The 22,574-nt window shown below is 41.4% G+C and overlaps 26 non-coding genes across 26 annotated transcripts; 15 read left to right on the top strand and 11 right to left on the bottom strand.

Annotated features, from left to right (window-relative positions):
• The first annotated feature begins 388 nt into the window (after positions 1 to 388).
• trnak-uuu lies at positions 389 to 461 on the top strand. The gene has a single exon. It is a non-coding gene; the product is annotated as a tRNA-Lys (tRNA).
• Positions 462 to 1,681: 1,220 nt separating this feature from the next.
• trnak-uuu lies at positions 1,682 to 1,754 on the top strand. The gene has a single exon. It is a non-coding gene; the product is annotated as a tRNA-Lys (tRNA).
• Positions 1,755 to 2,967: 1,213 nt separating this feature from the next.
• Positions 2,968 to 3,040, top strand: trnak-uuu. The gene has a single exon. It is a non-coding gene; the product is annotated as a tRNA-Lys (tRNA).
• A 993-nt stretch (positions 3,041 to 4,033) lies between these two features.
• Positions 4,034 to 4,105, bottom strand: trnaw-cca. Its single transcript has one exon. It is a non-coding gene; the product is annotated as a tRNA-Trp (tRNA).
• A 168-nt stretch (positions 4,106 to 4,273) lies between these two features.
• Positions 4,274 to 4,346, top strand: trnak-uuu. Its single transcript has one exon. It is a non-coding gene; the product is annotated as a tRNA-Lys (tRNA).
• A 1,475-nt stretch (positions 4,347 to 5,821) lies between these two features.
• On the top strand, positions 5,822 to 5,894 carry trnak-uuu. Its single transcript has one exon. It is a non-coding gene; the product is annotated as a tRNA-Lys (tRNA).
• A 1,220-nt stretch (positions 5,895 to 7,114) lies between these two features.
• On the top strand, positions 7,115 to 7,187 carry trnak-uuu. The gene has a single exon. It is a non-coding gene; the product is annotated as a tRNA-Lys (tRNA).
• Positions 7,188 to 8,427: 1,240 nt separating this feature from the next.
• Positions 8,428 to 8,499, bottom strand: trnaw-cca. Its single transcript has one exon. It is a non-coding gene; the product is annotated as a tRNA-Trp (tRNA).
• A 168-nt stretch (positions 8,500 to 8,667) lies between these two features.
• On the top strand, positions 8,668 to 8,740 carry trnak-uuu. Its single transcript has one exon. It is a non-coding gene; the product is annotated as a tRNA-Lys (tRNA).
• A 1,240-nt stretch (positions 8,741 to 9,980) lies between these two features.
• trnaw-cca lies at positions 9,981 to 10,052 on the bottom strand. Its single transcript has one exon. It is a non-coding gene; the product is annotated as a tRNA-Trp (tRNA).
• A 168-nt stretch (positions 10,053 to 10,220) lies between these two features.
• On the top strand, positions 10,221 to 10,293 carry trnak-uuu. Its single transcript has one exon. It is a non-coding gene; the product is annotated as a tRNA-Lys (tRNA).
• A 1,240-nt stretch (positions 10,294 to 11,533) lies between these two features.
• On the bottom strand, positions 11,534 to 11,605 carry trnaw-cca. Its single transcript has one exon. It is a non-coding gene; the product is annotated as a tRNA-Trp (tRNA).
• A 168-nt stretch (positions 11,606 to 11,773) lies between these two features.
• On the top strand, positions 11,774 to 11,846 carry trnak-uuu. Its single transcript has one exon. It is a non-coding gene; the product is annotated as a tRNA-Lys (tRNA).
• A 1,240-nt stretch (positions 11,847 to 13,086) lies between these two features.
• Positions 13,087 to 13,158, bottom strand: trnaw-cca. Its single transcript has one exon. It is a non-coding gene; the product is annotated as a tRNA-Trp (tRNA).
• A 168-nt stretch (positions 13,159 to 13,326) lies between these two features.
• trnak-uuu lies at positions 13,327 to 13,399 on the top strand. The gene has a single exon. It is a non-coding gene; the product is annotated as a tRNA-Lys (tRNA).
• Positions 13,400 to 14,639: 1,240 nt separating this feature from the next.
• trnaw-cca lies at positions 14,640 to 14,711 on the bottom strand. The gene has a single exon. It is a non-coding gene; the product is annotated as a tRNA-Trp (tRNA).
• Positions 14,712 to 14,879: 168 nt separating this feature from the next.
• Positions 14,880 to 14,952, top strand: trnak-uuu. Its single transcript has one exon. It is a non-coding gene; the product is annotated as a tRNA-Lys (tRNA).
• A 1,240-nt stretch (positions 14,953 to 16,192) lies between these two features.
• Positions 16,193 to 16,264, bottom strand: trnaw-cca. Its single transcript has one exon. It is a non-coding gene; the product is annotated as a tRNA-Trp (tRNA).
• A 168-nt stretch (positions 16,265 to 16,432) lies between these two features.
• Positions 16,433 to 16,505, top strand: trnak-uuu. The gene has a single exon. It is a non-coding gene; the product is annotated as a tRNA-Lys (tRNA).
• A 1,248-nt stretch (positions 16,506 to 17,753) lies between these two features.
• Positions 17,754 to 17,825, bottom strand: trnaw-cca. Its single transcript has one exon. It is a non-coding gene; the product is annotated as a tRNA-Trp (tRNA).
• A 168-nt stretch (positions 17,826 to 17,993) lies between these two features.
• trnak-uuu lies at positions 17,994 to 18,066 on the top strand. Its single transcript has one exon. It is a non-coding gene; the product is annotated as a tRNA-Lys (tRNA).
• A 1,248-nt stretch (positions 18,067 to 19,314) lies between these two features.
• Positions 19,315 to 19,386, bottom strand: trnaw-cca. Its single transcript has one exon. It is a non-coding gene; the product is annotated as a tRNA-Trp (tRNA).
• Positions 19,387 to 19,554: 168 nt separating this feature from the next.
• Positions 19,555 to 19,627, top strand: trnak-uuu. Its single transcript has one exon. It is a non-coding gene; the product is annotated as a tRNA-Lys (tRNA).
• A 1,248-nt stretch (positions 19,628 to 20,875) lies between these two features.
• Positions 20,876 to 20,947, bottom strand: trnaw-cca. The gene has a single exon. It is a non-coding gene; the product is annotated as a tRNA-Trp (tRNA).
• A 168-nt stretch (positions 20,948 to 21,115) lies between these two features.
• trnak-uuu lies at positions 21,116 to 21,188 on the top strand. Its single transcript has one exon. It is a non-coding gene; the product is annotated as a tRNA-Lys (tRNA).
• Positions 21,189 to 22,436: 1,248 nt separating this feature from the next.
• On the bottom strand, positions 22,437 to 22,508 carry trnaw-cca. Its single transcript has one exon. It is a non-coding gene; the product is annotated as a tRNA-Trp (tRNA).
• Between the last annotated feature and the right edge of the window lie 66 nt (positions 22,509 to 22,574).

The following is a 22,574-nucleotide window of genomic DNA, read 5'->3' on the forward strand; positions in this document are numbered from 1 at the left end:
TTAAGATTTTGCAGTGTGACAGGTTTTTGTGAGAGACAATTTTCATCAAAAGCAGCATTGGTTTGTTCGTTTCTGTGCAAGATTAGTACTGTAAAGCCACATTGGTACTTGTGCTGATTCACTGAGTAAAGGCGGCAGAGATTGCACACATAAAAACCATGACCACGACGTGAGTTGAACACGCAACCTTCTGATCTGGAGTCAGACGCGCCACGAGGTCATTGACATTTAACATCTTTGGAGAGGATGCCTAGTTCAGATTTTAATGAGTGTATAATTTGGAATGGAGGCCTGGTTCTCTGGGGAAATGAACCATCTGACAATACCACCACCATCAGCACGTGCCTCTGCCCGGCAGGTTAAGTGTCTGAAAATAAGCAGATGCAGAGCCCAGATAGCTCAGTCGGTAGAGCATCAGACTTTTAATCTGAGGGTCCAGGGTTCAAGTCCCTGTTTGGGCGTTGCTTTAATGTTTACCTTTTCTGGCGCAGGTGTTCTGCTAGCAACCCACCTCGACAACATCCGGTGAAATTGCAGAGCGCCAAATTCAAAATATAGAAATAGTCAATATAAACATTCACAAAAATACAAGTGTTATACATCGGCTTAAAGATGAACTTCTTGTTAATCCAGCCGCTTTGTCACATTTCAAATAGGATTTACTGCGAAAGCCTACCATGCGATTATCTGAGGACAGCGCCCCACTTACAAAAACATATTCCAACCAAGTAGACGAGTCACAAAAGTCATAAATAGCGATAAAATGAATCACTTACCTTTGAACATCTTCATCTGGTTGCAGTCACAAGAGTCCCAGCTCCACAATAAAGGTTTGTTTTGTCAGAGAAAGTCCCTCTTTATATCCCAAAAACTCTGTTTTGTTGGCGCATTGTGTTCAGTAATACACTGGCTCAAAGGAGGTCAAAACATGCAGACGAATACATCCTAATAGTACCGGCAAAGTTTGTTGAATCTGGATCCTAACCCATTAGAAACTCAATAGGCATTCAATTGAAAACTACCCACATCAAAAAAATCCCACCTCCTGGATAACTTTTCTTCAGGTTTTTGCCTGCCATATAAATTCTGTTATACTCAGAGACATTATTTTAACAGTTCTGGAAACTGTAGAGTGTGTTCTATCCAAATCTACCATTTATATGCATATCCTAGTTTCTGGGCCTGAGTAACAGGCAGTTTACTTTGGGAACGTTTCTCATCCAGGCATCAAAAAACTGCCCCCAAGCATACATTAAACTCCCTGTTCGAAGACTGACAATCACATGATTTCATTTAAGATTTTGCAGTGTGACAGGTTTTTGTGAGAGACAATTTTCATCAAAAGCAGCATTGGTTTGTTCGTTTCTGTGCAAGATTAGTACTGTAAAGCCACATTGGTACTTGTGCTGATTCACTGAGTAAAGGCGGCAGAGATTGCACACATAAAAACCATGACCACGACGTGAGTTGAACACGCAACCTTCTGATCTGGAGTCAGACGCGCCACGAGGTCATTGACATTTAACATCTTTGGAGAGGATGCCTAGTTCAGATTTTAATGAGTGTATAATTTGGAATGGAGGCCTGGTTCTCTGGGGAAATGAACCATCTGACAATACCACCACCATCAGCACGTGCCTCTGCCCGGCAGGTTAAGTGTCTGAAAATAAGCAGATGCAGAGCCCAGATAGCTCAGTCGGTAGAGCATCAGACTTTTAATCTGAGGGTCCAGGGTTCAAGTCCCTGTTTGGGCGTTGCTTTAATGTTTACCTTTTCTGGCGCAGGTGTTCTGCTAGCAACCCACCTCGACAACATCCGGTGAAATTGCAGAGCGCCAAATTCAAAATATAGAAATAGTCAATATAAACATTCACAAAAATACAAGTGTTATACATCGGTTTAAAGATTAACTTCTTGTTAATCCAGCCGCTTTGTCACATTTCAAATAGGATTTACTGCGAAAGCCTACCATGCGATTATCTGAGGACAGCGCCCCACTTACAAAAACATATTCCAACCAAGTAGACGAGTCACAAAAGTCATAAATAGCGATAAAATGAATCACTTACCTTTGAACATCTTCATCTGGTTGCAGTCACAAGAGTCCCAGCTCCACAATAAAGGTTTGTTTTGTCAGAGAAAGTCCCTCTTTATATCCCAAAAACTCTGTTTTGTTGGCGCATTGTGTTCAGTAATACACTGGCTCAAAGGAGGTCAAAACATGCAGACGAATACATCCTAATAGTACCGGCAAAGTTTGTTGAATCTGGATCCTAACCCATTAGAAACTCAATAGGCATTCAATTGAAAACTACCCACATCAAAAAAATCCCACCTCCTGGATAACTTTTCTTCAGGTTTTTGCCTGCCATATAAATTCTGTTATACTCAGAGACATTATTTTAACAGTTCTGGAAACTGTAGAGTGTGTTCTATCCAAATCTACCATTTATATGCATATCCTAGTTTCTGGGCCTGAGTAACAGGCAGTTTACTTTGGGAACGTTTCTCATCCAGGCATCAAAAAACTGCCCCCAAGCATACATTAAACTCCCTGTTCGAAGACTGACAATCACATGATTTCATTTAAGATTTTGCAGTGTGACAGGTTTTTGTGAGAGACAATTTTCATCAAAAGCAGCATTGGTTTGTTCGTTTCTGTGCAAGATTAGTACTGTAAAGCCACATTGGTACTTGTGCTGATTCACTGAGTAAAGGCGGCAGAGATTGCACACATAAAAACCATGACCACGACGTGAGTTGAACACGCAACCTTCTGATCTGGAGTCAGACGCGCCACGAGGTCATTGACATTTAACATCTTTGGAGAGGATGCCTAGTTTAATGAGTGTATAATTTGGAATGGAGGCCTGGTTCTCTGGGGAAATGAACCATCTGACAATGCCACCACCATCAGCACGTGCCTCTGCCCGGCAGGTTAAGTGTCTGAAAATAAGCAGATGCAGAGCCCAGATAGCTCAGTCGGTAGAGCATCAGACTTTTAATCTGAGGGTCCAGGGTTCAAGTCCCTGTTTGGGCGTTGCTTTAATGTTTACCTTTTCTGGCGCAGGTGTTCTGCTAGCAACCCACCTCGACAACATCCGGTGAAATTGCAGAGCGCCAAATTCAAAATATAGAAATAGTCAATATAAACATTCACAAAAATACAAGTGTTATACATCGGCTTAAAGATTAACTTCTTGTTAATCCAGCCGCTTTGTCACATTTCAAATAGGATTTACTGCGAAAGCCTACCATGCGATTATCTGAGGACAGCGCCCCACTTACAAAAACATATTCCAACCAAGTAGACGAGTCACAAAAGTCATAAATAGCGATAAAATGAATCACTTACCTTTGAACATCTTCATCTGGTTGCAGTCACAAGAGTCCCAGCTCCACAATAAAGGTTTGTTTTGTCAGAGAAAGTCCCTCTTTATATCCCAAAAACTCTGTTTTGTTGGCGCATTGTGTTCAGTAATACACTGGCTCAAAGGAGGTCAAAACATGCAGACGAATACATCCTAATAGTACCGGCAAAGTTTGTTGAATCTGGATCCTAACCCATTAGAAACTCAATAGGCATTCAATTGAAAACTACCCACATCAAACAAATCCCACCTCCTGGATAACTTTTCTTCAGGTTTTTGCCTGCCATATCAGTTCTGTTATACTCAGAGACATTATTTTAACAGTTTTGGAAACTGTAGAGTGTGTTCTATCCAAATCTACCATTTATATGCATATCCTAGTTTCTGGGCCTGAGTAACAGGCAGTTTACTTTGGGAACGTTTCTCATCCAGGCATCAAAAAACTGCCCCCAAGCATACATATCGAACTCCCTGTTCGAAGACTGACAATCACATGATTTCATTTAAGATTTTGCAGTGTGACAGGTTTTTGTGAGAGACAATTTTCATCAAAAGCAGCATTGGTTTGTTCGTTTCTGTGCGAGATTAGTACTGTAAAGCCACATTGGTACTTGTGCTGATTCACTGAGTAAAGGCGGCAGAGATTGCACACATAAAAACCATGACCACGACGTGAGTTGAACACGCAACCTTCTGATCTGGAGTCAGACGCGCTACCATTGCGCCACGAGGTCATTGACATTTAACATCTTTGGAGAGGATGCCTAGTTCAGATTTTAATGAGTGTATAATTTGGAATGGAGGCCTGGTTCTCTGGGGAAATGAACCATCTGACAATGCCACCACCATCAGCACGTGCCTCTGCCCGGCAGGTTAAGTGTCTGAAAATAAGCAAATGCAGAGCCCAGATAGCTCAGTCGGTAGAGCATCAGACTTTTAATCTGAGGGTCCAGGGTTCAAGTCCCTGTTTGGGCGTTGCTTTAATGTTTACCTTTTCTGGCGCAGGTGTTCTGCTAGCAACCCACCTCGACAACATCCGGTGAAATTGCAGAGCGCCAAATTCAAAATATAGAAATAGTCAATATAAACATTCACAAAAATACAAGTGCTATACATCGGCTTAAAGATGAACTTCTTGTTAATCCAGCCGCTTTGTCACATTTCAAATAGGATTTACTGCGAAAGCCTACCATGCGATTATCTGAGGACAGCGCCCCACTTACAAAAACATATTCCAACCAAGTAGACGAGTCACAAAAGTCATAAATAGCGATAAAATGAATCACTTACCTTTGAACATCTTCATCTGGTTGCAGTCACAAGAGTCCCAGCTCCACAATAAAGGTTTGTTTTGTTCGAGAAAGTCCCTCTTTATATCCCAAAAACTCTGTTTTGTTGGCGCATTGTGTTCAGTAATACACTGGCTCAAAGGAGGTCAAAACATGCAGACGAATACATCCTAATAGTACCGGCAAAGTTTGTTGAAACATGTCAAACGATGTTCATAATTAATCCTCACGTTGTCAATTGTCTAAATAATACATTTTCAACCGGACAATTGCGTATTCAATAGAAATGAAAAACAACGAAGGGCGCGCACTCTGTCACGCGCGCAAACCAGTACTGCATGCTTCCTCAGTCCACTGACAGCAAGGTCTCATTCTTCTTCATTTTTCAGAAAACAAGTCTAAACCAATGTCTAAAGACTGTTGACATCTAGTGGTAGCCATAGGAACTGCAATCTGGATCCTAACCCATTAGAAACTCAATAGGCATTCAATTGAAAACTACCCACATCAAAAAAATCCCACCTCCTGGATAACTTTTCTTCAGGTTTTTGCCTGCCATATCAGTTCTGTTATACTCAGAGACATTATTTTAACAGTTTTGGAAACTGTAGAGTGTGTTCTATCCAAATCTACCATTTATATGCATATCCTAGTTTCTGGGCCTGAGTAACAGGCAGTTTACTTTGGGAACGTTTCTCATCCAGGCATCAAAAAACTGCCCCCAAGCATACATTAAACTCCCTGTTCGAAGACTGACAATCACATGATTTCATTTAAGATTTTGCAGTGTGACAGGTTTTTGTGAGAGACAATTTTCATCAAAAGCAGCATTGGTTTGTTCGTTTCTGTGCAAGATTAGTACTGTAAAGCCACATTGGTACTTGTGCTGATTCACTGAGTAAAGGCGGCAGAGATTGCACACATAAAAACCATGACCACGACGTGAGTTGAACACGCAACCTTCTGATCTGGAGTCAGACGCGCCACGAGGTCATTGACATTTAACATCTTTGGAGAGGATGCCTAGTTCAGATTTTAATGAGTGTATAATTTGGAATGGAGGCCTGGTTCTCTGGGGAAATGAACCATCTGACAATACCACCACCATCAGCACGTGCCTCTGCCCGGCAGGTTAAGTGTCTGAAAATAAGCAGATGCAGAGCCCAGATAGCTCAGTCGGTAGAGCATCAGACTTTTAATCTGAGGGTCCAGGGTTCAAGTCCCTGTTTGGGCGTTGCTTTAATGTTTACCTTTTCTGGCGCAGGTGTTCTGCTAGCAACCCACCTCGACAACATCCGGTGAAATTGCAGAGCGCCAAATTCAAAATATAGAAATAGTCAATATAAACATTCACAAAAATACAAGTGTTATACATCGGTTTAAAGATTAACTTCTTGTTAATCCAGCCGCTTTGTCACATTTCAAATAGGATTTACTGCGAAAGCCTACCATGCGATTATCTGAGGACAGCGCCCCACTTACAAAAACATATTCCAACCAAGTAGACGAGTCACAAAAGTCATAAATAGCGATAAAATGAATCACTTACCTTTGAACATCTTCATCTGGTTGCAGTCACAAGAGTCCCAGCTCCACAATAAAGGTTTGTTTTGTCAGAGAAAGTCCCTCTTTATATCCCAAAAACTCTGTTTTGTTGGCGCATTGTGTTCAGTAATACACTGGCTCAAAGGAGGTCAAAACATGCAGACGAATACATCCTAATAGTACCGGCAAAGTTTGTTGAATCTGGATCCTAACCCATTAGAAACTCAATAGGCATTCAATTGAAAACTACCCACATCAAAAAAATCCCACCTCCTGGATAACTTTTCTTCAGGTTTTTGCCTGCCATATAAATTCTGTTATACTCAGAGACATTATTTTAACAGTTCTGGAAACTGTAGAGTGTGTTCTATCCAAATCTACCATTTATATGCATATCCTAGTTTCTGGGCCTGAGTAACAGGCAGTTTACTTTGGGAACGTTTCTCATCCAGGCATCAAAAAACTGCCCCCAAGCATACATTAAACTCCCTGTTCGAAGACTGACAATCACATGATTTCATTTAAGATTTTGCAGTGTGACAGGTTTTTGTGAGAGACAATTTTCATCAAAAGCAGCATTGGTTTGTTCGTTTCTGTGCAAGATTAGTACTGTAAAGCCACATTGGTACTTGTGCTGATTCACTGAGTAAAGGCGGCAGAGATTGCACACATAAAAACCATGACCACGACGTGAGTTGAACACGCAACCTTCTGATCTGGAGTCAGACGCGCCACGAGGTCATTGACATTTAACATCTTTGGAGAGGATGCCTAGTTCAGATTTTAATGAGTGTATAATTTGGAATGGAGGCCTGGTTCTCTGGGGAAATGAACCATCTGACAATGCCACCACCATCAGCACGTGCCTCTGCCCGGCAGGTTAAGTGTCTGAAAATAAGCAAATGCAGAGCCCAGATAGCTCAGTCGGTAGAGCATCAGACTTTTAATCTGAGGGTCCAGGGTTCAAGTCCCTGTTTGGGCGTTGCTTTAATGTTTACCTTTTCTGGCGCAGGTGTTCTGCTAGCAACCCACCTCGACAACATCCGGTGAAATTGCAGAGCGCCAAATTCAAAATATAGAAATAGTCAATATAAACATTCACAAAAATACAAGTGCTATACATCGGCTTAAAGATGAACTTCTTGTTAATCCAGCCGCTTTGTCACATTTCAAATAGGATTTACTGCGAAAGCCTACCATGCGATTATCTGAGGACAGCGCCCCACTTACAAAAACATATTCCAACCAAGTAGACGAGTCACAAAAGTCATAAATAGCGATAAAATGAATCACTTACCTTTGAACATCTTCATCTGGTTGCAGTCACAAGAGTCCCAGCTCCACAATAAAGGTTTGTTTTGTTCGAGAAAGTCCCTCTTTATATCCCAAAAACTCTGTTTTGTTGGCGCATTGTGTTCAGTAATACACTGGCTCAAAGGAGGTCAAAACATGCAGACGAATACATCCTAATAGTACCGGCAAAGTTTGTTGAAACATGTCAAACGATGTTCATAATTAATCCTCACGTTGTCAATTGTCTAAATAATACATTTTCAACCGGACAATTGCGTATTCAATAGAAATGAAAAACAACGAAGGGCGCGCACTCTGTCACGCGCGCAAACCAGTACTGCATGCTTCCTCAGTCCACTGACAGCAAGGTCTCATTCTTCTTCATTTTTCAGAAAACAAGTCTAAACCAATGTCTAAAGACTGTTGACATCTAGTGGTAGCCATAGGAACTGCAATCTGGATCCTAACCCATTAGAAACTCAATAGGCATTCAATTGAAAACTACCCACATCAAAAAAATCCCACCTCCTGGATAACTTTTCTTCAGGTTTTTGCCTGCCATATCAGTTCTGTTATACTCAGAGACATTATTTTAACAGTTTTGGAAACTGTAGAGTGTGTTCTATCCAAATCTACCATTTATATGCATATCCTAGTTTCTGGGCCTGAGTAACAGGCAGTTTACTTTGGGAACGTTTCTCATCCAGGCATCAAAAAACTGCCCCCAAGCATACATTAAACTCCCTGTTCGAAGACTGACATGATTTCATTTAAGATTTTGCAGTGTGACAGGTTTTTGTGAGAGACAATTTTCATCAAAAGCAGCATTGGTTTGTTCGTTTCTGTGCGAGATCAGTACTGTAAAGCCACATTGGTACTTGTGCTGATTCACTGAGTAAAGGCGGCAGAGATTGCACACATAAAAACCATGACCACGACGTGAGTTGAACACGCAACCTTCTGATCTGGAGTCAGACGCGCTACCATTGCGCCACGAGGTCATTGACATTTAACATCTTTGGAGAGGATGCCTAGTTCAGATTTTAATGAGTGTATAATTTGGAATGGAGGCCTGGTTCTCTGGGGAAATGAACCATCTGACAATGCCACCACCATCAGCACGTGCCTCTGCCCGGCAGGTTAAGTGTCTGAAAATAAGCAAATGCAGAGCCCAGATAGCTCAGTCGGTAGAGCATCAGACTTTTAATCTGAGGGTCCAGGGTTCAAGTCCCTGTTTGGGCGTTGCTTTAATGTTTACCTTTTCTGGCGCAGGTGTTCTGCTAGCAACCCACCTCGACAACATCCGGTGAAATTGCAGAGCGCCAAATTCAAAATATAGAAATAGTCAATATAAACATTCACAAAAATACAAGTGCTATACATCGGCTTAAAGATGAACTTCTTGTTAATCCAGCCGCTTTGTCACATTTCAAATAGGATTTACTGCGAAAGCCTACCATGCGATTATCTGAGGACAGCGCCCCACTTACAAAAACATATTCCAACCAAGTAGACGAGTCACAAAAGTCATAAATAGCGATAAAATGAATCACTTACCTTTGAACATCTTCATCTGGTTGCAGTCACAAGAGTCCCAGCTCCACAATAAAGGTTTGTTTTGTTCGAGAAAGTCCCTCTTTATATCCCAAAAACTCTGTTTTGTTGGCGCATTGTGTTCAGTAATACACTGGCTCAAAGGAGGTCAAAACATGCAGACGAATACATCCTAATAGTACCGGCAAAGTTTGTTGAAACATGTCAAACGATGTTCATAATTAATCCTCACGTTGTCAATTGTCTAAATAATACATTTTCAACCGGACAATTGCGTATTCAATAGAAATGAAAAACAACGAAGGGCGCGCACTCTGTCACGCGCGCAAACCAGTACTGCATGCTTCCTCAGTCCACTGACAGCAAGGTCTCATTCTTCTTCATTTTTCAGAAAACAAGTCTAAACCAATGTCTAAAGACTGTTGACATCTAGTGGTAGCCATAGGAACTGCAATCTGGATCCTAACCCATTAGAAACTCAATAGGCATTCAATTGAAAACTACCCACATCAAAAAAATCCCACCTCCTGGATAACTTTTCTTCAGGTTTTTGCCTGCCATATCAGTTCTGTTATACTCAGAGACATTATTTTAACAGTTTTGGAAACTGTAGAGTGTGTTCTATCCAAATCTACCATTTATATGCATATCCTAGTTTCTGGGCCTGAGTAACAGGCAGTTTACTTTGGGAACGTTTCTCATCCAGGCATCAAAAAACTGCCCCCAAGCATACATTAAACTCCCTGTTCGAAGACTGACATGATTTCATTTAAGATTTTGCAGTGTGACAGGTTTTTGTGAGAGACAATTTTCATCAAAAGCAGCATTGGTTTGTTCGTTTCTGTGCGAGATTAGTACTGTAAAGCCACATTGGTACTTGTGCTGATTCACTGAGTAAAGGCGGCAGAGATTGCACACATAAAAACCATGACCACGACGTGAGTTGAACACGCAACCTTCTGATCTGGAGTCAGACGCGCTACCATTGCGCCACGAGGTCATTGACATTTAACATCTTTGGAGAGGATGCCTAGTTCAGATTTTAATGAGTGTATAATTTGGAATGGAGGCCTGGTTCTCTGGGGAAATGAACCATCTGACAATGCCACCACCATCAGCACGTGCCTCTGCCCGGCAGGTTAAGTGTCTGAAAATAAGCAAATGCAGAGCCCAGATAGCTCAGTCGGTAGAGCATCAGACTTTTAATCTGAGGGTCCAGGGTTCAAGTCCCTGTTTGGGCGTTGCTTTAATGTTTACCTTTTCTGGCGCAGGTGTTCTGCTAGCAACCCACCTCGACAACATCCGGTGAAATTGCAGAGCGCCAAATTCAAAATATAGAAATAGTCAATATAAACATTCACAAAAATACAAGTGCTATACATCGGCTTAAAGATGAACTTCTTGTTAATCCAGCCGCTTTGTTACATTTCAAATAGGATTTACTGCGAAAGCCTACCATGCGATTATCTGAGGACAGAGCCCCACTTACAAAAACATATTCCAACCAAGTAGACGAGTCACAAAAGTCATAAATAGCGATAAAATGAATCACTTACCTTTGAACATCTTCATCTGGTTGCAGTCACAAGAGTCCCAGCTCCACAATAAAGGTTTGTTTTGTTCGAGAAAGTCCCTCTTTATATCCCAAAAACTCTGTTTTGTTGGCGCATTGTGTTCAGTAATACACTGGCTCAAAGGAGGTCAAAACATGCAGACGAATACATCCTAATAGTACCGGCAAAGTTTGTTGAAACATGTCAAACGATGTTCATAATTAATCCTCACGTTGTCAATTGTCTAAATAATACATTTTCAACCGGACAATTGCGTATTCAATAGAAATGAAAAACAACGAAGGGCGCGCACTCTGTCACGCGCGCAAACCAGTACTGCATGCTTCCTCAGTCCACTGACAGCAAGGTCTCATTCTTCTTCATTTTTCAGAAAACAAGTCTAAACCAATGTCTAAAGACTGTTGACATCTAGTGGTAGCCATAGGAACTGCAATCTGGATCCTAACCCATTAGAAACTCAATAGGCATTCAATTGAAAACTACCCACATCAAAAAAATCCCACCTCCTGGATAACTTTTCTTCAGGTTTTTGCCTGCCATATCAGTTCTGTTATACTCAGAGACATTATTTTAACAGTTTTGGAAACTGTAGAGTGTGTTCTATCCAAATCTACCATTTATATGCATATCCTAGTTTCTGGGCCTGAGTAACAGGCAGTTTACTTTGGGAACGTTTCTCATCCAGGCATCAAAAAACTGCCCCCAAGCATACATTAAACTCCCTGTTCGAAGACTGACATGATTTCATTTAAGATTTTGCAGTGTGACAGGTTTTTGTGAGAGACAATTTTCATCAAAAGCAGCATTGGTTTGTTCGTTTCTGTGCGAGATCAGTACTGTAAAGCCACATTGGTACTTGTGCTGATTCACTGAGTAAAGGCGGCAGAGATTGCACACATAAAAACCATGACCACGACGTGAGTTGAACACGCAACCTTCTGATCTGGAGTCAGACGCGCTACCATTGCGCCACGAGGTCATTGACATTTAACATCTTTGGAGAGGATGCCTAGTTCAGATTTTAATGAGTGTATAATTTGGAATGGAGGCCTGGTTCTCTGGGGAAATGAACCATCTGACAATGCCACCACCATCAGCACGTGCCTCTGCCCGGCAGGTTAAGTGTCTGAAAATAAGCAAATGCAGAGCCCAGATAGCTCAGTCGGTAGAGCATCAGACTTTTAATCTGAGGGTCCAGGGTTCAAGTCCCTGTTTGGGCGTTGCTTTAATGTTTACCTTTTCTGGCGCAGGTGTTCTGCTAGCAACCCACCTCGACAACATCCGGTGAAATTGCAGAGCGCCAAATTCAAAATATAGAAATAGTCAATATAAACATTCACAAAAATACAAGTGCTATACATCGGCTTAAAGATGAACTTCTTGTTAATCCAGCCGCTTTGTCACATTTCAAATAGGATTTACTGCGAAAGCCTACCATGCGATTATCTGAGGACAGCGCCCCACTTACAAAAACATATTCCAACCAAGTAGACGAGTCACAAAAGTCATAAATAGCGATAAAATGAATCACTTACCTTTGAACATCTTCATCTGGTTGCAGTCACAAGAGTCCCAGCTCCACAATAAAGGTTTGTTTTGTTCGAGAAAGTCCCTCTTTATATCCCAAAAACTCTGTTTTGTTGGCGCATTGTGTTCAGTAATACACTGGCTCAAAGGAGGTCAAAACATGCAGACGAATACATCCTAATAGTACCGGCAAAGTTTGTTGAAACATGTCAAACGATGTTCATAATTAATCCTCACGTTGTCAATTGTCTAAATAATACATTTTCAACCGGACAATTGCGTATTCAATAGAAATGAAAAACAACGAAGGGCGCGCACTCTGTCACGCGCGCAAACCAGTACTGCATGCTTCCTCAGTCCACTGACAGCAAGGTCTCATTCTTCTTCATTTTTCAGAAAACAAGTCTAAACCAATGTCTAAAGACTGTTGACATCTAGTGGTAGCCATAGGAACTGCAATCTGGATCCTAACCCATTAGAAACTCAATAGGCATTCAATTGAAAACTACCCACATCAAAAAAATCCCACCTCCTGGATAACTTTTCTTCAGGTTTTTGCCTGCCATATCAGTTCTGTTATACTCAGAGACATTATTTTAACAGTTTTGGAAACTGTAGAGTGTGTTCTATCCAAATCTACCATTTATATGCATATCCTAGTTTCTGGGCCTGAGTAACAGGCAGTTTACTTTGGGAACGTTTCTCATCCAGGCATCAAAAAACTGCCCCCAAGCATACATTAAACTCCCTGTTCGAAGACTGACATGATTTCATTTAAGATTTTGCAGTGTGACAGGTTTTTGTGAGAGACAATTTTCATCAAAAGCAGCATTGGTTTGTTCGTTTCTGTGCGAGATTAGTACTGTAAAGCCACATTGGTACTTGTGCTGATTCACTGAGTAAAGGCGGCAGAGATTGCACACATAAAAACCATGACCACGACGTGAGTTGAACACGCAACCTTCTGATCTGGAGTCAGACGCGCTACCATTGCGCCACGAGGTCATTGACATTTAACATCTTTGGAGAGGATGCCTAGTTCAGATTTTAATGAGTGTATAATTTGGAATGGAGGCCTGGTTCTCTGGGGAAATGAACCATCTGACAATGCCACCACCATCAGCACGTGCCTCTGCCCGGCAGGTTAAGTGTCTGAAAATAAGCAAATGCAGAGCCCAGATAGCTCAGTCGGTAGAGCATCAGACTTTTAATCTGAGGGTCCAGGGTTCAAGTCCCTGTTTGGGCGTTGCTTTAATGTTTACCTTTTCTGGCGCAGGTGTTCTGCTAGCAACCCACCTCGACAACATCCGGTGAAATTGCAGAGCGCCAAATTCAAAATATAGAAATAGTCAATATAAACATTCACAAAAATACAAGTGCTATACATCGGCTTAAAGATGAACTTCTTGTTAATCCAGCCGCTTTGTCACATTTCAAATAGGATTTACTGCGAAAGCCTACCATGCGATTATCTGAGGACAGAGCCCCACTTACAAAAACATATTCCAACCAAGTAGACGAGTCACAAAAGTCATAAATAGCGATAAAATGAATCACTTACCTTTGAACATCTTCATCTGGTTGCAGTCACAAGAGTCCCAGCTCCACAATAAAGGTTTGTTTTGTTCGAGAAAGTCCCTCTTTATATCCCAAAAACTCTGTTTTGTTGGCGCATTGTGTTCAGTAATACACTGGCTCAAAGGAGGTCAAAACATGCAGACGAATACATCCTAATAGTACCGGCAAAGTTTGTTGAAACATGTCAAACGATGTTCATAATTAATCCTCACGTTGTCAATTGTCTAAATAATACATTTTCAACCGGACAATTGCGTATTCAATAGAAATGAAAAACAACGAAGGGCGCGCACTCTGTCACGCGCGCAAACCAGTACTGCATGCTTCCTCAGTCCACTGACAGCAAGGTCTCATTCTTCTTCATTTTTCAGAAAACAAGTCTAAACCAATGTCTAAAGACTGTTGACATCTAGTGGTAGCCATAGGAACTGCAATCTGGATCCTAACCCATTAGAAACTCAATAGGCATTCAATTGAAAACTACCCACATCAAAAAAATCCCACCTCCTGGATAACTTTTCTTCAGGTTTTTGCCTGCCATATCAGTTCTGTTATACTCAGAGACATTATTTTAACAGTTTTGGAAACTGTAGAGTGTGTTCTATCCAAATCTACCATTTATATGCATATCCTAGTTTCTGGGCCTGAGTAACAGGCAGTTTACTTTGGGAACGTTTCTCATCCAGGCATCAAAAAACTGCCCCCAAGCATACATTAAACTCCCTGTTCGAAGACTGACATGATTTCATTTAAGATTTTGCAGTGTGACAGGTTTTTGTGAGAGACAATTTTCATCAAAAGCAGCATTGGTTTGTTCGTTTCTGTGCGAGATTAGTACTGTAAAGCCACATTGGTACTTGTGCTGATTCACTGAGTAAAGGCGGCAGAGATTGCACACATAAAAACCATGACCACGACGTGAGTTGAACACGCAACCTTCTGATCTGGAGTCAGACGCGCTACCATTGCGCCACGAGGTCATTGACATTTAACATCTTTGGAGAGGATGCCTAGTTCAGATTTTAATGAGTGTATAATTTGGAATGGAGGCCTGGTTCTCTGGGGAAATGAACCATCTGACAATGCCACCACCATCAGCACGTGCCTCTGCCCGGCAGGTTAAGTGTCTGAAAATAAGCAAATGCAGAGCCCAGATAGCTCAGTCGGTAGAGCATCAGACTTTTAATCTGAGGGTCCAGGGTTCAAGTCCCTGTTTGGGCGTTGCTTTAATGTTTACCTTTTCTGGCGCAGGTGTTCTGCTAGCAACCCACCTCGACAACATCCGGTGAAATTGCAGAGCGCCAAATTCAAAATATAGAAATAGTCAATATAAACATTCACAAAAATACAAGTGCTATACATCGGCTTAAAGATGAACTTCTTGTTAATCCAGCCGCTTTGTCACATTTCAAATAGGATTTACTGCGAAAGCCTACCATGCGATTATCTGAGGACAGCGCCCCACTTACAAAAACATATTCCAACCAAGTAGACGAGTCACAAAAGTCATAAATAGCGATAAAATGAATCACTTACCTTTGAACATCTTCATCTGGTTGCAGTCACAAGAGTCCCAGCTCCACAATAAAGGTTTGTTTTGTTCGAGAAAGTCCCTCTTTATATCCCAAAAACTCTGTTTTGTTGGCGCATTGTGTTCAGTAATACACTGGCTCAAAGGAGGTCAAAACATGCAGACGAATACATCCTAATAGTACCGGCAAAGTTTGTTGAAACATGTCAAACGATGTTCATAATTAATCCTCACGTTGTCAATTGTCTAAATAATACATTTTCAACCGGACAATTGCGTATTCAATAGAAATGAAAAACAACGAAGGGCGCGCACTCTGTCACGCGCGCAAACCAGTACTGCATGCTTCCTCAGTCCACTGACAGCAAGGTCTCATTCTTCTTCATTTTTCAGAAAACAAGTCTAAACCAATGTCTAAAGACTGTTGACATCTAGTGGTAGCCATAGGAACTGCAATCTGGATCCTAACCCATTAGAAACTCAATAGGCATTCAATTGAAAACTACCCACATCAAAAAAATCCCACCTCCTGGATAACTTTTCTTCAGGTTTTTGCCTGCCATATCAGTTCTGTTATACTCAGAGACATTATTTTAACAGTTTTGGAAACTGTAGAGTGTGTTCTATCCAAATCTACCATTTATATGCATATCCTAGTTTCTGGGCCTGAGTAACAGGAAGTTTACTTTGGGAACGTTTCTCATCCAGGCATCAAAAAACTGCCCCCAAGCATACATTAAACTCCCTGTTCGAAGACTGACATGATTTCATTTAAGATTTTGCAGTGTGACAGGTTTTTGTGAGAGACAATTTTCATCAAAAGCAGCATTGGTTTGTTCGTTTCTGTGCGAGATTAGTACTGTAAAGCCACATTGGTACTTGTGCTGATTCACTGAGTAAAGGCGGCAGAGATTGCACACATAAAAACCATGACCACGACGTGAGTTGAACACGCAACCTTCTGATCTGGAGTCAGACGCGCTACCATTGCGCCACGAGGTCATTGACATTTAACATCTTTGGAGAGGATGCCTAGTTCAGATTTTAATGAGTGTATAATTTGGAATGGAGGCCTGGTTCTCTGGGGAAATGAACCATCTGACAATGCCACCACCATCAGCACGTGCCTCTGCCCGGCAGGTTAAGTGTCTGAAAATAAGCAAATGCAGAGCCCAGATAGCTCAGTCGGTAGAGCATCAGACTTTTAATCTGAGGGTCCAGGGTTCAAGTCCCTGTTTGGGCGTTGCTTTAATGTTTACCTTTTCTGGCGCAGGTGTTCTGCTAGCAACCCACCTCGACAACATCCGGTGAAATTGCAGAGCGCCAAATTCAAAATATAGAAATAGTCAATATAAACATTCACAAAAATACAAGTGCTATACATCGGCTTAAAGATGAACTTCTTGTTAATCCAGCCGCTTTGTCACATTTCAAATAGGATTTACTGCGAAAGCCTACCATGCGATTATCTGAGGACAGCGCCCCACTTACAAAAACATATTCCAACCAAGTAGACGAGTCACAAAAGTCATAAATAGCGATAAAATGAATCACTTACCTTTGAACATCTTCATCTGGTTGCAGTCACAAGAGTCCCAGCTCCACAATAAAGGTTTGTTTTGTTCGAGAAAGTCCCTCTTTATATCCCAAAAACTCTGTTTTGTTGGCGCATTGTGTTCAGTAATACACTGGCTCAAAGGAGGTCAAAACATGCAGACGAATACATCCTAATAGTACCGGCAAAGTTTGTTGAAACATGTCAAACGATGTTCATAATTAATCCTCACGTTGTCAATTGTCTAAATAATACATTTTCAACCGGACAATTGCGTATTCAATAGAAATGAAAAACAACGAAGGGCGCGCACTCTGTCACGCGCGCAAACCAGTACTGCATGCTTCCTCAGTCCACTGACAGCAAGGTCTCATTCTTCTTCATTTTTCAGAAAACAAGTCTAAACCAATGTCTAAAGACTGTTGACATCTAGTGGTAGCCATAGGAACTGCAATCTGGATCCTAACCCATTAGAAACTCAATAGGCATTCAATTGAAAACTACCCACATCAAAAAAATCCCACCTCCTGGATAACTTTTCTTCAGGTTTTTGCCTGCCATATCAGTTCTGTTATACTCAGAGACATTATTTTAACAGTTTTGGAAACTGTAGAGTGTGTTCTATCCAAATCTACCATTTATATGCATATCCTAGTTTCTGGGCCTGAGTAACAGGAAGTTTACTTTGGGAACGTTTCTCATCCAGGCATCAAAAAACTGCCCCCAAGCATACATATCGAACTCCCTGTTCGAAGACTGACAATCACATGATTTCATTTAAGATTTTGCAGTGTGACAGGTTTTTGTGAGAGACAATTTTCATCAAAAGCAGCATTGGTTTGTTCGTTTCTGTGCGAGATTAGTACTGTAAAGCCACATTGGTACTTGTGCTGATTCACTGAGTAAAGGCGGCAGAGATTGCACACATAAAAACCATGACCACGACGTGAGTTGAACACGCAACCTTCTGATCTGGAGTCAGACGCGCTACCATTGCGCCACGAGGTCATTGACATTTAACATCTTTGGAGAGGATGCCTAGTTCAGATTTTAATGAGTGTATAATTTGGAATGGAGGCCTGGTTCTCTGGGGAAATGAACCATCTGACAATGCCACCACCATCAGCACGTGCCTCTGCCCGGCAGGTTAAGTGTCTGAAAATAAGCAAATGCAGAGCCCAGATAGCTCAGTCGGTAGAGCATCAGACTTTTAATCTGAGGGTCCAGGGTTCAAGTCCCTGTTTGGGCGTTGCTTTAATGTTTACCTTTTCTGGCGCAGGTGTTCTGCTAGCAACCCACCTCGACAACATCCGGTGAAATTGCAGAGCGCCAAATTCAAAATATAGAAATAGTCAATATAAACATTCACAAAAATACAAGTGCTATACATCGGCTTAAAGATGAACTTCTTGTTAATCCAGCCGCTTTGTCACATTTCAAATAGGATTTACTGCGAAAGCCTACCATGCGATTATCTGAGGACAGCGCCCCACTTACAAAAACATATTCCAACCAAGTAGACGAGTCACAAAAGTCATAAATAGCGATAAAATGAATCACTTACCTTTGAACATCTTCATCTGGTTGCAGTCACAAGAGTCCCAGCTCCACAATAAAGGTTTGTTTTGTTCGAGAAAGTCCCTCTTTATATCCCAAAAACTCTGTTTTGTTGGCGCATTGTGTTCAGTAATACACTGGCTCAAAGGAGGTCAAAACATGCAGACGAATACATCCTAATAGTACCGGCAAAGTTTGTTGAAACATGTCAAACGATGTTCATAATTAATCCTCACGTTGTCAATTGTCTAAATAATACATTTTCAACCGGACAATTGCGTATTCAATAGAAATGAAAAACAACGAAGGGCGCGCACTCTGTCACGCGCGCAAACCAGTACTGCATGCTTCCTCAGTCCACTGACAGCAAGGTCTCATTCTTCTTCATTTTTCAGAAAACAAGTCTAAACCAATGTCTAAAGACTGTTGACATCTAGTGGTAGCCATAGGAACTGCAATCTGGATCCTAACCCATTAGAAACTCAATAGGCATTCAATTGAAAACTACCCACATCAAAAAAATCCCACCTCCTGGATAACTTTTCTTCAGGTTTTTGCCTGCCATATCAGTTCTGTTATACTCAGAGACATTATTTTAACAGTTTTGGAAACTGTAGAGTGTGTTCTATCCAAATCTACCATTTATATGCATATCCTAGTTTCTGGGCCTGAGTAACAGGAAGTTTACTTTGGGAACGTTTCTCATCCAGGCATCAAAAAACTGCCCCCAAGCATACATATCGAACTCCCTGTTCGAAGACTGACAATCACATGATTTCATTTAAGATTTTGCAGTGTGACAGGTTTTTGTGAGAGACAATTTTCATCAAAAGCAGCATTGGTTTGTTCGTTTCTGTGCGAGATTAGTACTGTAAAGCCACATTGGTACTTGTGCTGATTCACTGAGTAAAGGCGGCAGAGATTGCACACCTAAAAACCATGACCACGACGTGAGTTGAACACGCAACCTTCTGATCTGGAGTCAGACGCGCTACCATTGCGCCACGAGGTCATTGACATTTAACATCTTTGGAGAGGATGCCTAGTTCAGATTTTAATGAGTGTATAATTTGGAATGGAGGCCTGGTTCTCTGGGGAAATGAACCATCTGACAATGCCACCACCATCAGCACGTGCCTCTGCCCGGCAGGTTAAGTGTCTGAAAATAAGCAAATGCAGAGCCCAGATAGCTCAGTCGGTAGAGCATCAGACTTTTAATCTGAGGGTCCAGGGTTCAAGTCCCTGTTTGGGCGTTGCTTTAATGTTTACCTTTTCTGGCGCAGGTGTTCTGCTAGCAACCCACCTCGACAACATCCGGTGAAATTGCAGAGCGCCAAATTCAAAATATAGAAATAGTCAATATAAACATTCACAAAAATACAAGTGCTATACATCGGCTTAAAGATGAACTTCTTGTTAATCCAGCCGCTTTGTCACATTTCAAATAGGATTTACTGCGAAAGCCTACCATGCGATTATCTGAGGACAGCGCCCCACTTACAAAAACATATTCCAACCAAGTAGACGAGTCACAAAAGTCATAAATAGCGATAAAATGAATCACTTACCTTTGAACATCTTCATCTGGTTGCAGTCACAAGAGTCCCAGCTCCACAATAAAGGTTTGTTTTGTTCGAGAAAGTCCCTCTTTATATCCCAAAAACTCTGTTTTGTTGGCGCATTGTGTTCAGTAATACACTGGCTCAAAGGAGGTCAAAACATGCAGACGAATACATCCTAATAGTACCGGCAAAGTTTGTTGAAACATGTCAAACGATGTTCATAATTAATCCTCACGTTGTCAATTGTCTAAATAATACATTTTCAACCGGACAATTGCGTATTCAATAGAAATGAAAAACAACGAAGGGCGCGCACTCTGTCACGCGCGCAAACCAGTACTGCATGCTTCCTCAGTCCACTGACAGCAAGGTCTCATTCTTCTTCATTTTTCAGAAAACAAGTCTAAACCAATGTCTAAAGACTGTTGACATCTAGTGGTAGCCATAGGAACTGCAATCTGGATCCTAACCCATTAGAAACTCAATAGGCATTCAATTGAAAACTACCCACATCAAAAAAATCCCACCTCCTGGATAACTTTTCTTCAGGTTTTTGCCTGCCATATCAGTTCTGTTATACTCAGAGACATTATTTTAACAGTTTTGGAAACTGTAGAGTGTGTTCTATCCAAATCTACCATTTATATGCATATCCTAGTTTCTGGGCCTGAGTAACAGGAAGTTTACTTTGGGAACGTTTCTCATCCAGGCATCAAAAAACTGCCCCCAAGCATACATATCGAACTCCCTGTTCGAAGACTGACAATCACATGATTTCATTTAAGATTTTGCAGTGTGACAGGTTTTTGTGAGAGACAATTTTCATCAAAAGCAGCATTGGTTTGTTCGTTTCTGTGCGAGATTAGTACTGTAAAGCCACATTGGTACTTGTGCTGATTCACTGAGTAAAGGCGGCAGAGATTGCACACCTAAAAACCATGACCACGACGTGAGTTGAACACGCAACCTTCTGATCTGGAGTCAGACGCGCTACCATTGCGCCACGAGGTCATTGACATTTAACATCTTTGGAGAGGATGCCTAGTTCAGATTTTAATGAGTGTATAATTTGGAATGGAGGCCTGGTTCTCTGGGGAAATGAACCATCTGACAATGCCACCACCATCAGCACGTGCCTCTGCCCGGCAGGTTAAGTGTCTGAAAATAAGCAAATGCAGAGCCCAGATAGCTCAGTCGGTAGAGCATCAGACTTTTAATCTGAGGGTCCAGGGTTCAAGTCCCTGTTTGGGTGTTGCTTTAATGTTTACCTTTTCTGGCGCAGGTGTTCTGCTAGCAACCCACCTCGACAACATCCGGTGAAATTGCAGAGCGCCAAATTCAAAATATAGAAATAGTCAATATAAACATTCACAAAAATACAAGTGCTATACATCGGCTTAAAGATGAACTTCTTGTTAATCCAGCCGCTTTGTCACATTTCAAATAGGATTTACTGCGAAAGCCTACCATGCGATTATCTGAGGACAGAGCCCCACTTACAAAAACATATTCCAACCAAGTAGACGAGTCACAAAAGTCATAAATAGCGATAAAATGAATCACTTACCTTTGAACATCTTCATCTGGTTGCAGTCACAAGAGTCCCAGCTCCACAATAAAGGTTTGTTTTGTTCGAGAAAGTCCCTCTTTATATCCCAAAAACTCTGTTTTGTTGGCGCATTGTGTTCAGTAATACACTGGCTCAAAGGAGGTCAAAACATGCAGACGAATACATCCTAATAGTACCGGCAAAGTTCGTTGAAACATGTCAAACGATGTTCATAATTAATCCTCACGTTGTCAATTGTCTAAATAATACATTTTCAACCGGACAATTGCGTATTCAATAGAAATGAAAAACAACGAAGGGCGCGCACTCTGTCACGCGCGCAAACCAGTACTGCATGCTTCCTCAGTCCACTGACAGCAAGGTCTCATTCTTCTTCATTTTTCAGAAAACAAGTCTAAACCAATGTCTAAAGACTGTTGACATCTAGTGGTAGCCATAGGAACTGCAATCTGGATCCTAACCCATTAGAAACTCAATAGGCATTCAATTGAAAACTACCCACATCAAAAAAATCCCACCTCCTGGATAACTTTTCTTCAGGTTTTTGCCTGCCATATCAGTTCTGTTATACTCAGAGACATTATTTTAACAGTTTTGGAAACTGTAGAGTGTGTTCTATCCAAATCTACCATTTATATGCATATCCTAGTTTCTGGGCCTGAGTAACAGGCAGTTTACTTTGGGAACGTTTCTCATCCAGGCATCAAAAAACTGCCCCCAAGCATACATATCGAACTCCCTGTTCGAAGACTGACAATCACATGATTTCATTTAAGATTTTGCAGTGTGACAGGTTTTTGTGAGAGACAATTTTCATCAAAAGCAGCATTGGTTTGTTCGTTTCTGTGCGAGATTAGTACTGTAAAGCCACATTGGTACTTGTGCTGATTCACTGAGTAAAGGCGGCAGAGATTGCACACATAAAAACCATGACCACGACGTGAGTTGAACACGCAACCTTCTGATCTGGAGTCAGACGCGCTACCATTGCGCCACGAGGTCATTGACATTTAACATCTTTGGAGAGGATGCCTAGTTCAGATTTTAATGAGTGTATAATTTGGAATG

Source organism: Oncorhynchus mykiss, unplaced genomic scaffold (genome assembly GCF_013265735.2).
Source record: "Oncorhynchus mykiss isolate Arlee unplaced genomic scaffold, USDA_OmykA_1.1 un_scaffold_466, whole genome shotgun sequence".
NCBI lineage: Eukaryota > Metazoa > Chordata > Actinopteri > Salmoniformes > Salmonidae > Oncorhynchus > Oncorhynchus mykiss.